The sequence below is a fragment of the Delphinapterus leucas genome, chromosome 2 (genome assembly GCF_059928025.1).
Source record: "Delphinapterus leucas isolate spDelLeu-1000000601 "Yukka" chromosome 2, BTC_Dleu_Yukka2, whole genome shotgun sequence".
Lineage (NCBI taxonomy): Eukaryota > Metazoa > Chordata > Mammalia > Artiodactyla > Monodontidae > Delphinapterus > Delphinapterus leucas.
Window position 1 is genome coordinate 35,907,252 of NC_143130.1, and position 16,280 is coordinate 35,923,531.

Below are 16,280 nucleotides of genomic sequence, written 5' to 3' on the forward strand. Positions count from 1 at the left end.
TTGAAGGAAGCAGAACATTCGTACGTCTCAACTGATACAACCTCGTCCGTCGAGATGGTTCTTTGTGTAAAGGGCATGCCGCAGACTCTCATACCCAGTTCCTTGTCCTTCTGGGGGTTCAGAGGCCACATTTCCCAGCCTCCTTTACACTTTGGCAGGGCTTGTGGCTGAGTTCTAGCCAGCTGGGCTGAAGCAAGGTGTTTCCCATGCACAAAGCTCCATCCTCTCTCCCTTTCCACCAGTGGCATGGAGAGGGGCTTGGATGTAGAACAGAGCCACGAAACGGAAGAAGGACCCTGGGTTCCTGAGTCGCCGCCACCTCCCACTGAAATGACTGCTCTTCCCCTGCTGTCCTTCCTCATTCCACACTCCGAATCTCAGTGTTCTCCAGGATGGAATTTTCAGTCCTTTCCTCTCCTCATGACGTAGGCTCTCCTTATGTGACCTCAGCTACCACCTATGGGCTAGTGCCAAACACCAAACACCAGTCCACAACCTTTCTGACCAGACATCTCCATCCCAGGGGAAGGGACATGGAGAATTCACAGGCACATGCATTAAAAAGTAAGAACATTGTAGATAGTGATAAGGGCTTTGAAGAAAATGAAAACAGGGTAATGAGACAAAAAGGGCCTGAGAGAAGGGACTTGTTGGTTTCCATGACGTGCTTGGCCGAGTGAATCCTGTGAAAGATGAGGATTAGTAAAAGCCTGCAAGCTAGACCCTGAAGGGGGGCCAGAGTGGCCAGAGCCCTGTGAGAAGATGGAAAGGAGCAGAAGGGAAGACCAGAGAAGAAGGCAGGGGCAGATGGTGCAGAACATTTCCAGGCTTGCTAGAGACTTGCACTTTTAAGAGTGCATTAAAGGGCTTCCCTGGTGGCGCAGTGGTTGGGGGTCCACCTGCCGATGCAGGGGACGCGGGTTCGTGCCCCGGTCTGGGAGGATCCCATGTGCCGCAGAGCAGCTGGGCCCGTGGGCCACGTGCTCCGCGGCGGAAGAGGCCGCGGCAGTGAGAGGCCCGCGTACTGCAAAAATAAATAAATGAATTTAAAAGCCATTGGAGGATTTTGAGCTTGCGGTTGTTATCATCTGATTTACGTTTTTAAAAGATTACTCTTGCTGCTCTGTGAAGAACGGAGTGTCAGGACCACGGACCAGTAAGCAAGCACTGCAGTAGTCCGGGGCAGGGTTCCAGGGCCTGGGACTAGGGTGGTAACCAAGGAGGTGAAGAGAAGTGGGATCTGAGAGCAAGGCCAGGTCTTGCTGCAGGATTGATGGAAGGGATGAAGAAGACAGAATCAAGATTACAGATTCGTCATTTAGGCAGATGGAGTGGAACCATTCAATAAAGTAGGGCAGTCTGCGGGAGGAACAGGTTTGGGAATATAATGAATTTAGTTACGGTTGGTAGTGATAAAGACAGTGGTCATGGTAGTGGTAGTAGAAGCAGAAGAAAATCAGAATAGTGTACCGGAAAACCTCATTGTTCCTATGGAGTCTTTAGGGAGATAAGTTATTTTAAAAGCATGTTTCAATTTAGAAAATATATATGGAATTATTGAGGAAACTTTTTCATTTCGTTGTTAATAGAAAGTCAGTATAACTGAATCTAACATCCTAGTTTAAGAGATGGAAGTTAGCTTGTGTATAGAGCAAGGTCATTAAGACTTTTTTTTCAAATGAGGCTGGGTGTGTGTGTTTGCTGAACTATTTTTTTAAATTATGTAAGTTTTGGATATACAGCATCACAATTCAACATCTGTATACACTATAAAGTGATCACTACCACAAGTCTAGTTACCACTCATCACCATACAGTTGAGCCCTTTCACCCATTTTGCCCACCCCCCAATGCTGTTTCCCTCTGGTAATCACTAATCCGATCTCTGTATCTGAATTTGTTTTTGTTTTATTTTGTTTGTTCCCTTGTTTTGTATTTTTAGATTCTACATATGAGTGCAATCATATGGCATTTGTCTTTCTCTATCTGACTTATTTCACTTAGTGTAATACCCTCAAGGTCTATCGGTGTTGTCACAAATGGCAGAATTTCATTCTTTTCTATGGCTGAGTAGTATTCCATTGTGTATATGTACCACATCTTCTTTGTCCATTCAACTGTCAATTGGCCCTAAGGTTGTTTCCATATCTTGGCTTTTGTAAACAATGCTACAAAGAACATACAAGTGCATACATCTTTTCAAATTAGTATTTTTGTGTTCTTTGAATAAATACTCATAAATGGAATAGCTGGGTCATATTGTACTTCTATTCTTAATTTTTTGCGGAATCTCCATACTGTTTCCCATAGTGGCTGCTATGGGACCAATATATAGTCCCACCAACAGTGTACCCAACAGTGTAACAGGGTTCCTTTTTCTCCACATCCTCTCCAACCTATGTTATTTCTTGTCTTTTCAATAACAGCCGTTCTAAGAGGTGTGAAGTGATATCTCATTGTGAGATATCTCATTGTGAGATATCTCATTGTGAGATATCTCATCTCAATAAATGCCAAAAAAGCATTTGACAAAATTCAACGTCTATTTATGTTAAAAAAAAAAACTCTCAACAAAGTGGGTGTAGAGGAAACATACCTCAACATAATAAAGGCCATATGTGACAAACCCATAGCTGACATCATCCTCAATAGTGAAAAGCTGAAAGCTTTTCCTGTAAGATCAAGAACAAGACAAGGATGCCTACTCTCACCACTTGTAATCAACATAATATTGAAAGTCCAACCACAGGTATTAGGCAAGAAAAAGCATTCAAATCAGAGAGGAATAAGTAAAACTGTCACTATGTGCAGATGACATGACACTAGACATAGAAAACCCTAAAGACTCCACTAAAAAATACAAACAAACAAAAAAAACATTAGAACTAATAGATGAATGAAGTAAAGTTGCAGGATACAAAATCAATATACAGAAATCTGTTGCATTTCTATACACTAGTAGCGAACTATTAGAAAGAGAAATTAAGAAAACAATCCCATTTACAATTTTAACAGAGAATAAAATATCTAGGAATAAATTTAATCAAGGAGGTGAAAGATCTGTACACCAAAAACTGTGAGACACTAATGAAAAAAATTGAAGAAGACACAAATAAATGGAAAGATATTCCATGCTCATGAATTGGAAGAATTAGTATTGTTAAATGTCTATACCCAAATTCAAAGCAATCCTTATCAAAATTCAATGGCATATTTCACAGAACTATAACAAATAATTCTAAAATTCGTATGGAACCACAAAAAATTTCGAATAGCCAGAACAATTTTTTTTTTTTTTTCAGTACACAGGCCTCTCCCGTTGCGGAGCACAGGCTCCAGACGTGCAGGCTCAGAGGCCATGGCTCACAGGCTCAGCCGTTCCGCAGCATCTGGGATCTTCCCGGACCGGGGCATGAACCCGTGTCCCCTGCATCGGCAGGCGGACTCTCAACCACTGAGCCACCAGGGAAGCCCCATCATTTAGTTTTAATCAGAAAATAAGTTACCTCAGCACAGAGGAGTTTTTAAAGATCACATAGAAAATATGACGGAAGGAGATCAGGTGTAGGTTATGAAAAATGCACTGACTGCCAGCAAACAAGGGATCCAGATTACTCAAGCCCAAGCTATTTTCACTTATCCTTGGCTCCCGCTGCCTGCTACCTGTATTCCATCAAGGCATTTGAGAGCAAACTATGATATGCTTTCCCTTCAAGGCCTTGCATGTGGTTGCAGTTAGCCCCTTGAGCCAGAGAAAAAAGAAAAGACAAAGAAGTAAAGAAAAGAAAAAGAAAATCAATAATGAAATGAAAAAACAGAACACAAAAGCTTGAGTGTATGGGTGTCCACGTGTAACCAACACCAGCATGTCTTGTCTTTTTCTTTTTTTTATTAATTTTAAAAGTACTTATTAAGCAAAAGGTGGGATAATACATTACTAACAAGGTGGGATAATACATTACTAACAACTTAGTAATGAAATTAAGAATACAATTCTATTCAAAATAGCATCCACAAGGAAAAAATACTTATGAATAAATTTAACAAAAGAAATGTAAGACTTGTACACAAAAAATTTTTTAACTTTGCTAAAGAAAATCTAACTAAATGGAAGATAGTCCATGTTCATGGAAAGAAAGACTCAATGTTGCCAAGGTGAATATTCTCCCCAAATTGCTCTATAGAGTCAATGGATTCAATGCAATTCTTTTTTTTCCTTCTTGGTTATTAATTTTAAATATAGCAGAGTTTGGGATTGACATGTACGTACGTCTTTTCAAACGTTTGTTACCGTCTACTTGACCTGCTGTGGACACTCCAGAGAATGTCTGATTCGTTAATACATGTAGGTAGGTGTCAGCTGTTGAGCAGGCATTCAATAAATCATCGCTACACGTGGAATTTACTTCAAATGAAGCAGCAGTTAAAACTAAATCTTTACCTGGCCCTGATGCATTTCAAAATAATTATGATGCTGTGCTAATCTTTAGCATTTATCTTAGTTAAAAAAAAAGTCTCTGCCTTGCCATCCCCTGCCCCACAAACCTGTCATAAAGCTCATTAATTCCCGAGCAGGTGCCGAAAAGGTCCACAAAAGCAAGGGAAGGTAACTTTGAACGCCATGAGAAAGAGTTCCGACTTTATTCTATAGCCCCTGAGGAATCAGCAAAATGTTTTAAACATGAAAGTAAAATGATGAGGTTTGTGATCAATAAAAATTATACTCATGATGATATGGAGGAGGAACTACAGGAGAGACGCTGGATGCAGGAACACCAGTTAGAAAGGAGGCTGCTGGCAGTAGTTGAGGGGCAGGCTCCAAATGGGATTGTTTGGAACACGATTCCCCCACCCAGCCTGTTACGGACATAGGAAACTGGGGTGTGGATCCCATGAACCTGGGGCCAGCAGCACTGTGGGACTTTTCAGGAGGAGCACTAGGGAGGAACTAGAGAGAACCAAGGAAGGCGCAAGTTGTATTCTTGTGTACAAGTGCCAGTCCAGTGAGACTCACCCAGAAATTTTGGGCACAGCAGATTCATCGTGGGCAATAAACAGGTGGGCACATAGCCACAGTGTCTCCCCTATTCACTAGGCAGCCTCATAACCAGAAGAAGCCTTGAGGCAGAAGACAGCTGGGCTCGGCTTTCCTCATGCCCTGTATGAAGGAAGGTTCTGGTCTAGAAGCAGTCTGCACAGCTTATTGCTGATTGCTGTCCTGACCCTTCCTGAGACAGCAGCATCTAGACCTGCTCCGTCACCTGACGAGCAGGTCCATTTGGCATTTCACAGGTACCAAGAAGTGTGGAGGGAAGTCTCATGCCAGAAGCCTCCAGAGTTGGTGCCCTGGTTTCTGCAGTGAAACGAAGACAGATGGGTTGGAAACAGGAAGCAAAACATCCTGTACAGAATCACACGGGGAGGGGCGCCCCGACAGAGCAGTTGTCTCCCAGGAGATTTGAAGCTTTAAAGGAAACAGCTCCAAGCACCTTCTAGGAAAGGAGAATGTTTAAAGGACGCAAGGCAGTGTTTCTCCCTTTCCCTCTTGTCAAACATCATTTGCTAAACTGATTTTTAGCAAAAGTGGGTGTCTTATACTCAGAGTCTCTTTTCACATTAAATATACCCCTAGTTCATTTCTTTCTAGCCCGGGATGAATTTGACACGGCATTGAAATTGTCAAGGGAAATCAGTTGAGGAGACAGTGTCAGAAACATTGTCTGAGCTGAGAGCTTGAAGAAGTTATTTTCAAACAAAACAGCAGCCACAAAGAGGAGATGGGCGGCTGTCTGTGGGGTAGGGAGAGAGAGGGAAGCACCTAGGTGCCCCCAGCGGCGGGGTGCAAATGTGTCACAAGGAGGTGTCAGACAGTCCATGCAGAAGGATTCTGAGCTTCACACCATCAGACATCACCCACTTCCAGACATCAAATGAGATAATTCATGTAAGAGCGCTTTGAAGATATAAAGCATTCAGGAGCCATAAATGTCATAATTATTGTTACTCTCATTACTAAATCAGTGGTGCTGGCTGTCTCTCTTGCGGAGGACACTTTCAGACCCGAGGTGGATGAAAAATGTCTTTAATACACATTTGGGCTCTCTTCTCTATATTTCTCAACTCCCACATATGAGTCAGGCTCTAAAATGAAGACAAGAGGATGCCCTGTAGTTGATACAATAACCATCCGTCAGGTGTGCAGAGGAGCTCACAGTCTGCAAAGCACTTCCACTCCCATCACCTCGCATCTCCCCACCACTGTCGGGAGCTGAGTCCTCTCCCCAGGGTCAAGGACAGAACTCTTGGCCTTTCTGCTTTTGTCTCCCTGACATAAGAACTCTGCCCTCTTGGTTTCTCTGAGGTGATCCATCTTTGGAAAAGAAAAGACAGAACAGTTGGAGGGTGCACCAGCTCATCGACTCTTTCTGTTCCGGAGGCCCTTTGTCAGAGAAAAGAATGTGTGCAGGTAACTTCTTCCTTTAGCCCACACTCATGGTCATCCGTGCATCTGGGAAACACCAGGGCTGGCCCCTCCCCTTTTATTTTCACATGTCTACGTGCCCCACCAGATGGTGCGCAGCTTATTCACTGCAGTAAGTACACTGGTTAGCATAACATCAGGCCTTAGGAAGTGTCCAGTAAGACATACTGAATGAATGAATGAGAGAAAGGCCTTTGGCATTGCCAAATTATTCCACTGGCCAGCGGACTCCAGTACCTGGGCCCTAGATCCTTGGTCTTTCCCACATGCTACAGAGGATGCTCTTTTTGCCACTCCTGCCTTCTTCCTTCCTGGCAGAGCATGACTTGTTCTGGAATCTACCCACACTGCTCTGTGCTTCCGGATCCAGCTCATGTTCAGCTCCAGAGATGGATCCTGATGAGTCCAAGCTCAACATTTCGTTTTACGTGGAAATCCTTTAGAGTGCTCATTGGAATGCATATGCCTGGGCCCCATCCCTAGTGAATCAGACTCACTGGGCCTGGGAATCTGAACTTCATGAGCTCTGCAGGTAATTCTTCTATTTGGGTAACTCTGGCGTGCCTCATCTAAGCTAAGTAATGTGTCAGCCCCTTGGCAGTTTTATTGGTTCAGGACAACAAGACCTAATCAGACTGAAGGGAAGTGTGAACATCCTGTGGTATAGGGAGAGGTCTCTCAAACTCTGTAGCTGGCTGTGAACAAGAAAGAATATATGTTGTCTTGAAGGCTGCTGCCGCCCTCCTGTACCCACCAGGGGAACCAGCCCAAAGATCCAGCCACCTGCTCACCGGGGTTGGTAGAGAGGAGGGACAGAGACAGTGTGTCCTTGATAACAACACTGGGACATTGAGTCAACCAACCCTGGAGCCTGTCCTAGGTTAAACTTCTCATTATGTGAGATAATAAATGTCTTTATTGCATAAGCCACTGTGGGTCAAGTGTTCTGCTCCCTGCTGAAAGCATCCTGATTAATTCAGCTCCTGGCAGGCAGCAGCTATACACATCTGAGCCGCACACCTAAGCAGCCGAAATCCAAACAGTAATAAAAATAGTGAACACGGACTGAGTTTACTATGCCAGGCACTGTGCCGAGTGGCTTGTATCGATTATTTCAATCATTCTTCATAGCTATCCCATCAAGTGGTGAGTTACGGGCTGCCCTCATTTACAGATGAGGAAACTGAGGAAGAGAACATTTAAATAACTCATCCAAAGCCAGTGGCAGAGCCAGAATGTGAATCCAAGGAAGCTGACCCCGGAGTTTACCATCTCAAAGCCAAACTGAGATGCTGCGTGTTGAAGCCTGCTGGTGTTCGAACAGCCCCTCCGGTGGGGCTGAATTCTGTCAGTAGGATTTTACCATCTGGGACAATTCGTTCAACTCCACCAACCTAGGTACTAACCCATGCCGAAAGCATCAGCCAATAGAGAAATGCCAGCTTCCCACTGGAAGAACAACGGCGGGGCTGGGACCCTCGGTTGGGGCTTCCGTTCAGCCTCAGAGACCTTGAATATGTCCAGTCCTCAGACACCAGAGGGAGGAGGGGCCCAAGGAAGGAGCCATTGATGATCTTTTCTGTTCAGATTCTCCTGCTGTGTGAATTGTTCGGCAGTAACCCCAGCTGAAAATCCGGACCCATCTGCCGATTTTAAATTCACCTGAGTGGATGGGCAAGAGCAGGGGATTCAAATGACAACTGAACATGTTCCAGTCACTTTACAGGACTCATCTCTGTTTCCCTTATTTCTTGAAGTGGAGTAACTTCGCATCGATTTTAAAGAGGACTGCGTCTTTAAAATTGAACAGAAATGAAATACCACTCTCCATACATATGATACATACAATACACAGACTAGGTCCAAATACATTCCAGTCTCCAGGGCCACAATACAAAGCCAATTCAATCAGCTAATGAAAGACAAAAAAAATGTCAGCCAGTTTTTGTTCTCTGTTTTTTGTTTTAATCCATGTAGATAACTAGTCTGTAGCTTTTCCTTTTCAGCTGCTATTCTAGCAGCTAAAAGCATGGTAGCATGTCTATTTATTTTTAAATATATATGTATATACACACAGCCACATCTGTTCATAAATGCTTTACAGTTCTCAAAGTATATGTGATATCTTACTTGATCCCAGAACATTTATGCTGTTAACAAACACTGAATGAGATTCTGCTTTAGCCTGGGCACTGTTGGGCATTGAGACTTTGCTACCCGAAGCAGGCTCCCCCGGCCAGCAGCCTCAGCATCACCTGGGAGCTCGGTAGAAACACAGCATCTCAGCCCCACCCCACACCTGCCAACTCAGACTCTGGTGACTCCACTGCACTGCTCTAGAGCAGCGGTCCCCAAACTTTTGGGCATGAGGGACCGGTTTCACGGAAGACAATTTTTCCCTGGATGGAGGGGTGATGTTTCAGGCGGAAATGCAAGCAATGGGGAGCGATGGGGATGGCAGATGAAGCTTCTCTCGCCCGCCGCTCACCTCCTGCTGTGCGGCCCGGCTCCTAACAGGCTGCGGACCAGTAGCGGTTCATGGCCCAGGGATTGGATAAGATGACAAATAAAATATAGTCCTTGTCCTCAAGGAGCTCAGAAACTAGAGGAAGAGAGGAACACAAAATCGAGGCATCACAATCCAGCGTGCCAGTTGCCGTGAGGGAATCAAGCTCAGCGGGTGCTGGGAGCCCAGAGGAGGGTGTGCTGGCCCTGGGAGGTCAGGCAAGGCTCCTGGCAGGAAGTGATCTTGAGCTGGCCACAGTGGAGCGGGGGAGACACCCTCCCAAGAAGATATGGGAGATGGTTCACACAGAAGAGGGGCCCCTGTTGAGAGAGTGAAGCTCTCTGGGATGTTCTCCACATCCAAAGCCTTATTGGAAAACACTGGCAATGATATTCTTTAGGCACCAGTGGCCTTTGCCTACCACAGATGAAGAGGGGACTTTGTTTGCACCTCTGAATCTGGGAAGCATGGATGGGCAGCTGTGGAAGATGAGGCTGTGTGTTTAGCATCAGAGATGTGATCCCTGTGATATGCCATAATGCTTTCATTTTCACTTAGTAACAATCTAGTTTGCACGTGCTCCTTGGGTAATCCCTCATCCAGCCTTAATAGCATGCAGGGACATCTGAGTCCCCTACATAAGAAGCAAATGAAAGAAAAATGCCTCTCTCTCTTCTCTTATTGGAGTATAGTTGCTTTACAATGCTGTGTTAGTTTCAGGTGTACAGCACAGTGAATCAGCTCTACATACACATATATCCCCTCTTTTGTGGATTTCCTTCTCATTTAGGTTACCGCAGAGCACTGAGTACAGTTTCCTGTGCTGTACAGCAGGTTCTCGTTAGTTATCTATTTTATACATAGCAGTGTATATATGTCGATCCCAATCTCCGAATCCATCCCACCCCCACTTCCCCATCTGGTATCCATACATCTGTTCTCTACATCTGTGTCTCTATTTCTGCTTTGAAAAATGCCTCTCTCTTGACCCATTGCATGGAAGAGGTCACTGACACCCAATAATGTCATTTCTGGTACCTTCCAGTAAGGCATACATGACTGAAGTCAGACTTTACAGAGTTGATGGACTCAGCCCAAGATTCCACAGGCTCTGCGAAAGTCCTGGTCATCATATGTCACAAGCTGTGATCTGGCAGGTGGAAGAAGAGGCTAACACAGGAAGGGTCTGCCGTATGCTTCATAGCAGCCCTAGGGGTGGGTATTACTTCCCCTGGTGACAAATAACAAAGCGGAGGTGAGGGAGAACTCTGTTGGTTCCTATATCAGACTCCAAACTCCTCCATCTCCACTCCTATTTCTCATACAAGGTACTACATCCCCCAAGACTTCTTTGTTCTGTGCCATCCCTCCCCATCTCCATCCCTCTCCTTCCCTCTCTCAACCTCCCATCCCCCCCAGACTCTGTGTCTCAGGCTTTCAATAACAGTTCTCATCACTATGGTGTCCATGGGTCCTGCTGGCATCCCGTTAGTGTGAGCTTCAAAATACATTTCCATCAGCAGTTCTGCTGCGGATTACTTCCTGCCTTTTAAAAGCATTGATCTTGATCTGCACTGCAGCTCTCTTCTGTCTGGCAACCCCCTTTCTGAGAGATCACTGTGGGGCTTTCACCTCTAACATCCTGTATCTTACATTCTAGCAGCTCCTTAGTTTTCAGTTTCCCCCTGAAGGACACATGGGAAGGCTCATGGGGCCCTGATACTGGGAGGGTAGTGATATTGAGACAGGACCAGGGTAATGATGAAGCAGGCAGGGTGCTGAAACCATGTGGCCTGGGGAAGAAAAGCTAGCGAGAGCCCATACAAAGACCATGCCCAATGTCCGATACCAAGAGCAAAGTTCCAACATAAATGAGACAAACAAGTAGCTTGAATGACAAACAAGTCATTCCAGAATCGTCCTTTTATGCAATGCTGCAGTTTCTACAAGTGGAACTTGAAGGAACCTGCAGCTCTGATCACACGTCGCTTTAAAAGCTCTTCCCTCTGGTATGGAAAGCTGGATGGCCCACCAACAGGACAACACTACCTTCAGTTTGAAACATATTTTTTCTGTCCAATTCCTCCTTGGGTGGTTTAATCAGAACAACAAAAGCAGAATGCTGCCTTACTTCTTCTAAGCCTCCTGGTAATCATTTTCTGAACCTTCTTTGGGTGCATCTATTTTGAATTTTGTGGAATAAAGGGAAACATATTCAGACTTCAGAGCAGGATGAACTATTTTCACCTACAAACTAAGGAAACATGATCTTCCCCCTACACACGCATACCCCTGCACCAATGACTAAACAGCTACTGTCAAGTCAGTGGCAAGAGAGAGAAATAGTTTAGAACAAGGTCACAAACTTTGTGTAAAGGGGAGATAGTAAATAGTTGATACCAGAGAGCACAGTCTCTCACAACTACTCAATTCCACTGCTGTGAGAAAGCAGCCATAGACAATATGTAAATGAATGGGTGGAGCTAGTTTACAATATTTGAATTTCATATAATTTTCATATATCATGAAACATGATTCTCTCTTTGCCTTTTTCTTTTTAACCATTTCAAAATGTAAAATCCATTCCTAGCCCATAGGCCAACAAAAGTAGACAGCGGGCTTGATTTGGCCTTTGGGCCATAGTTTGGCAACCCCTGGCTTAGAAGGTCCCTATGCAAAATGTGATCCTTCTGGTGACTTCCCTAGTGGTCCAGTGGTTAAGACTTCGCCTTCCAATGCAGGGGGTGAGGGTTCCCTGCTCAGGGAAGCTCGGGGAGCTAAGATCCCACATGCCTCGTGACCAAAAAACCAAAACATAAAACAGAATTAATATTGTAACAAATTCAATAAAGACTTTAAAAATGGTCCACATCAAAAAAAATCTCAAAAAAAAAACAAACTGCGATCCTGGAATTAAAAATAATTTACTTTCCAGAATATTAGACGTTCTCCTATCAGTGGTTCTTAATCTTGTAGGCAAATAAGAACATCTATTGATCTTTTATTTAAAAAAAATACAAGGGCTGGTACTTCCCTGATGGCGCAGTGATTAAGAATCCTCCTGCCAATGCAGGGGACACGGGTTCGAGCCCTGGTTTAAGAAGATCCCATATGCCACGGAGCAACTAAGCCCATGTTGCCCAGGGAAGAGCCACAACTAAGCCCAGGGAAGAGCCACAACTACTGAAGCCTATGCGCCTAGAGCCCGTGCTCCACAAGAGAAGCCACTGCAATGAGAAGCCTGTGTACCACAACAAAGACCCAATGCAGCCAAAAAAAGAAAAATGAGGGCCAAAGCTACCAAATTAGAGTCTCTAATTAGAGGGTTATGCTATGGAATTACTATATCATAATTTAGTGATATGCCATAAATTATTGAATCCCTTATTGGTGGACATATAGGTTGTTTCCAGCTTTTCACTATGACTGTAAAACAACTAATGAATGTCACTGTACGCATATTATCCAATTGTGTCCTTAGGATAAATTCCTAGATTTTTAATTGGTGAGCCAAAGAGTATAAAAATTTCCAAGTTTCAACTCTGTTCCAGATGGTGCTGTGAGTTTGCACTGTAAGACACAAAACACAGTCCTCTGCTCCAAACTGAAGCAATGCTCAATCTTAAATATTGTTGTATTAAAAAAAAAAAAGTGATAAACATCCTGATGGGCCAGAAATAGGAGGTTAATACAGAGCCTTGGGCAGGGCTAGAGCTGTGGACCTTCTGGGCTCCAAGGCCATTAATAGACAGAAGTAGCCTATATTCAACTTCAGTAGGGGGCCGATGTCAAGCCTGGCTTGTGAAATCAGGAGCTGGAATACAATGAGGTGGGGCTCCCTTACCCACGAGCAAGGGTTCAAAGAAGCTGGCCCAGCTCCCTGGCTGTATTCTCCATTAAGCTGTTGCCCAAGTTAGCAGGAGGGATTAGCCATTTACTCAGGCAGGACTTGGACCAAGCTACCCATCGGCTCCAGAACTAGATCTGAAATGTCCTCGTGAAATAAGAGCTTCAAGCTTCTAACATAGGTCCAGGTTTTGAGCTGCAAAGCTGAGGTCACTATAAAGCTTCTAGACATAAAGAAGGTGAGTAGGAGACAAAGAACAGAAAAGGCCAAGAATGGTTCCTCCCCATGAACCACAGACTAAAATTGCAAGACACATCGGGACAACCGATGGCATAAAAGACAGACATTTACCACAACTTAGAGATCATTCAGTCCTGGGAAATTTAAGATAATAAAGCAATTTTGTAAAAAAAAAAAAAAGCCTCTAAGAAAAGTATGGTCAATATTATCAAAAAGATAATGGAAGTTATAGTTACCTATTTTAAACTTTCAGGAAAAAAATCAATTTTTGGATATAAGTTAAAATTTTAAGGAAAAAGAAGTGCAAGGCATAATTTACACATTAGCAAAAGGGAGAGAAAGAAAGGGAGAGATGGGGGACAAAGAAAACTTTACTAATCCAAGAGAAGGTAGGAAAGGAGAAACAAATAAATAAATCACACTATAGAAAATAAGATAGAAGAAATAAGTATACTGTACAGAAACCAGAGAAAATGTAAACAAATTAAACCCATATATTTAAATTGGAGACTATCAGTTGGATTTTTTACTTCAATTATGTACTGTTGAAAACAGACATGTTTAAAATCTAACGGGGTCAAAATTTTTAAAGTAAAATTTCAGGTGAAAGTTATCATTATAAAGAAGGAAAATTGACCAGGAAGAGACTTCCAGTGAACATCAAACATGGCAGATTGAACACTCTGTTGACTTCAACCCTTTCGATCCCAAAAATGACAATAAAGAGATGAAAGGGTTAAAGCTCAAAACTGGCACAGCATTGTTTTCATTGCATTCTGTTGGTCAAGCAGTTACAGAGTTCAGATTCAAGTGGAAAGGACATAGACCTCACCTCTCGGGATCAAAGAATTTTGGAGCTATGTTTTTAAAACCACCACAATTATGAAGAATAGAAATTAAAGTATCAGCGATTGTCTAACAGCAGCCTGAAAGGGGTGAAAGAAACAAATGGAGGAAAGGAAAATCTACCGACTAAAAATGTCCCAGAATTCAACTATGTAAATTCTTGATATAGATGGCTCTTAAGAGTATGGAACAGAATAGGCAGGAGGGGAAAAAATACATTAGACATTGTGGTAAAATTAAAGGACACACACACACACACAATCCTAGGAGTTTCCAAAGATAAAAAGGAACAAGCATCAGAACAACAGGACAGGAATAAAAGGGGAATATATAACTTTAAAGTCAGCAGAAGAAAATGTTCAATAGAATAAATAAATACATAAATAAACAGAAATAGAAAAGACAGGGGGTCAGAAAAAGTTCTACTAGTCTTACATTAATTACAATAAACGCAAATGGAGTAAACTGACCCAAACAAGAAGCTCTCATATTGAATTTAAGAAAGAAAAAGAGAAAGAGGAGCAATAAAACATAACATTCAGCAACATATGGTCTCCAACAGACACATTTTTAACAAAATGATACAAAAAGGAGTGGGGAAAAAATACCAGGCAAAGATGAACTCAGCTGAGAAAGCAAGTTCAGTATCAGACAAAACAGAATTTAGAGGTAAACATGATAAGAAACAAAGCTTTATATTATACACAGGTAAAAGAAAAAATAGATGAAGATGATACATGTACCTAACAAGATACCCAAAGAATATGTACAACAATGCAACAACTAATAGAAATATGAGGAGAAATAAATCAACAATTCTAATAGGAGATTGTAACATTTCTCTCTCAGAAACTGATTGCTCAAGAGATTAAGAAATAAGCAAAGATACAGAATATTTGAATAACATGATGAGTATACTTAAAATTTTTTAAATATGTAGAGAAGTTTATTCCCAACAGAAATGTGGCATTCTTTTGAACCCACATAGATTTGGTAGATGGTGCATTTTAGGCTGTGCAGGAAGCTCCAATAAATTCAAAGAATTGAGGATGTTCCCTGACCATAATGTAATAAAATTAAGAATAAAGAACAGAAGCTGTATTTTATTTTCTTAAAACCTATATATCTGCAAGTTTAGAAGTATACTATTAAACAAAACAAAATCATAAGGGAAATTGTGAAATACTTATTGCTGAATATTATATGTCAAAATTTGTGAGATATGGATAAAGCAAAAGGGCATTTTTAGTTTTAAGTACTTTTATAAGAAAACAAGAAAAGCTGAAGTAATAGACAAATCATTCAACTCAAGAAGCTAGAAAAAGAAAAAAAAAGCAGGATGGAAATAATAAAGATTAACGCAGAGAAAGAACTAGAAAATAGTAGAGACAATTAATTAATTATCCAGTAAAGCTACTGGGTTGAAAGACTTCTGGTGAAACTGACCATGAGAGAGACAGAGAGAGAGAAAGAAAAAGGATGAAGTGAACAAAACAAGAATAAAAAGGGGGAAATAATTACACACAACAGCAGAGATTTAAAATATAATGAGAGATAACTTTGAAAACAAACATGAAATGAACACATTTCTGGAAAAAATTTTAAATGGCAAAGTTGACACAGGGGAAATAAGTAGACCAATGAACAGTTAAAGGATTTAAAATGGTAACTGAAGATCTCTCCTGCTAGCAAGATGCCGCTTAAATGTATATTTCCCCCAATCCCTCTATAAAAACAAAAGAAAAGCCATAGGCAGCATCTTAAAACTAGCTGATAACAGGAATTCCCTGGTGGTCCAGTGGTTAGGACTCTGCTTTCACTGCTGGGGGCCCGGGTTCAATCCCTGGTCGGGGAATTAAGATTCCCGCAAGCCGTGGCACAGACCATAAGACAAAAACAACAGAAAATTAGCTGATAACATATTCCCAAGAACTTCAGAATGTGGGCAGCTGGGGGTAAGCCAACAACATCAAGAGTCTTACAGCTGTGTGGGAGCAACCCAGGGGCACATGGATGGACTAAGAAATAAGAAATCCAGAAATTACCTACCAGTACTCACCTCCAAAAGGACGGAACCCTCAGATGAGGACCCTGCTAGCCAATATGAGAACACTAGTCAAAACGGGAGTAGCCTCCCAGGTTCTAGGGTATAGGTGAGTTGTCCAAAGATTAGGACAGAAGTTCTGGAGGGATGGGGCAGTCAGAAATCTCAAGGGAAGGAGAGAGCCCTGCACCAGGGAGAAACAGCTAGGAATGGAACACAAATTGATCAGGACAGGCATGCATGGGCTGAAGGAGAAAGGGGGTTTGGATATTACCGGGGAAGAGAATCTAGGAAGACAGATCTCAGGAAGGAGAAT

General features: G+C 42.6%; 1 protein-coding gene across 7 annotated transcripts in view; it reads right to left on the reverse strand.

Annotated features, from left to right (window-relative positions):
- The window catches only part of MTHFS (methenyltetrahydrofolate synthetase), a 287,753-nt gene that overhangs the window by 73,802 nt on the left and 197,671 nt on the right, over positions 1-16,280 (reverse strand). The window lies entirely within an intron of this gene.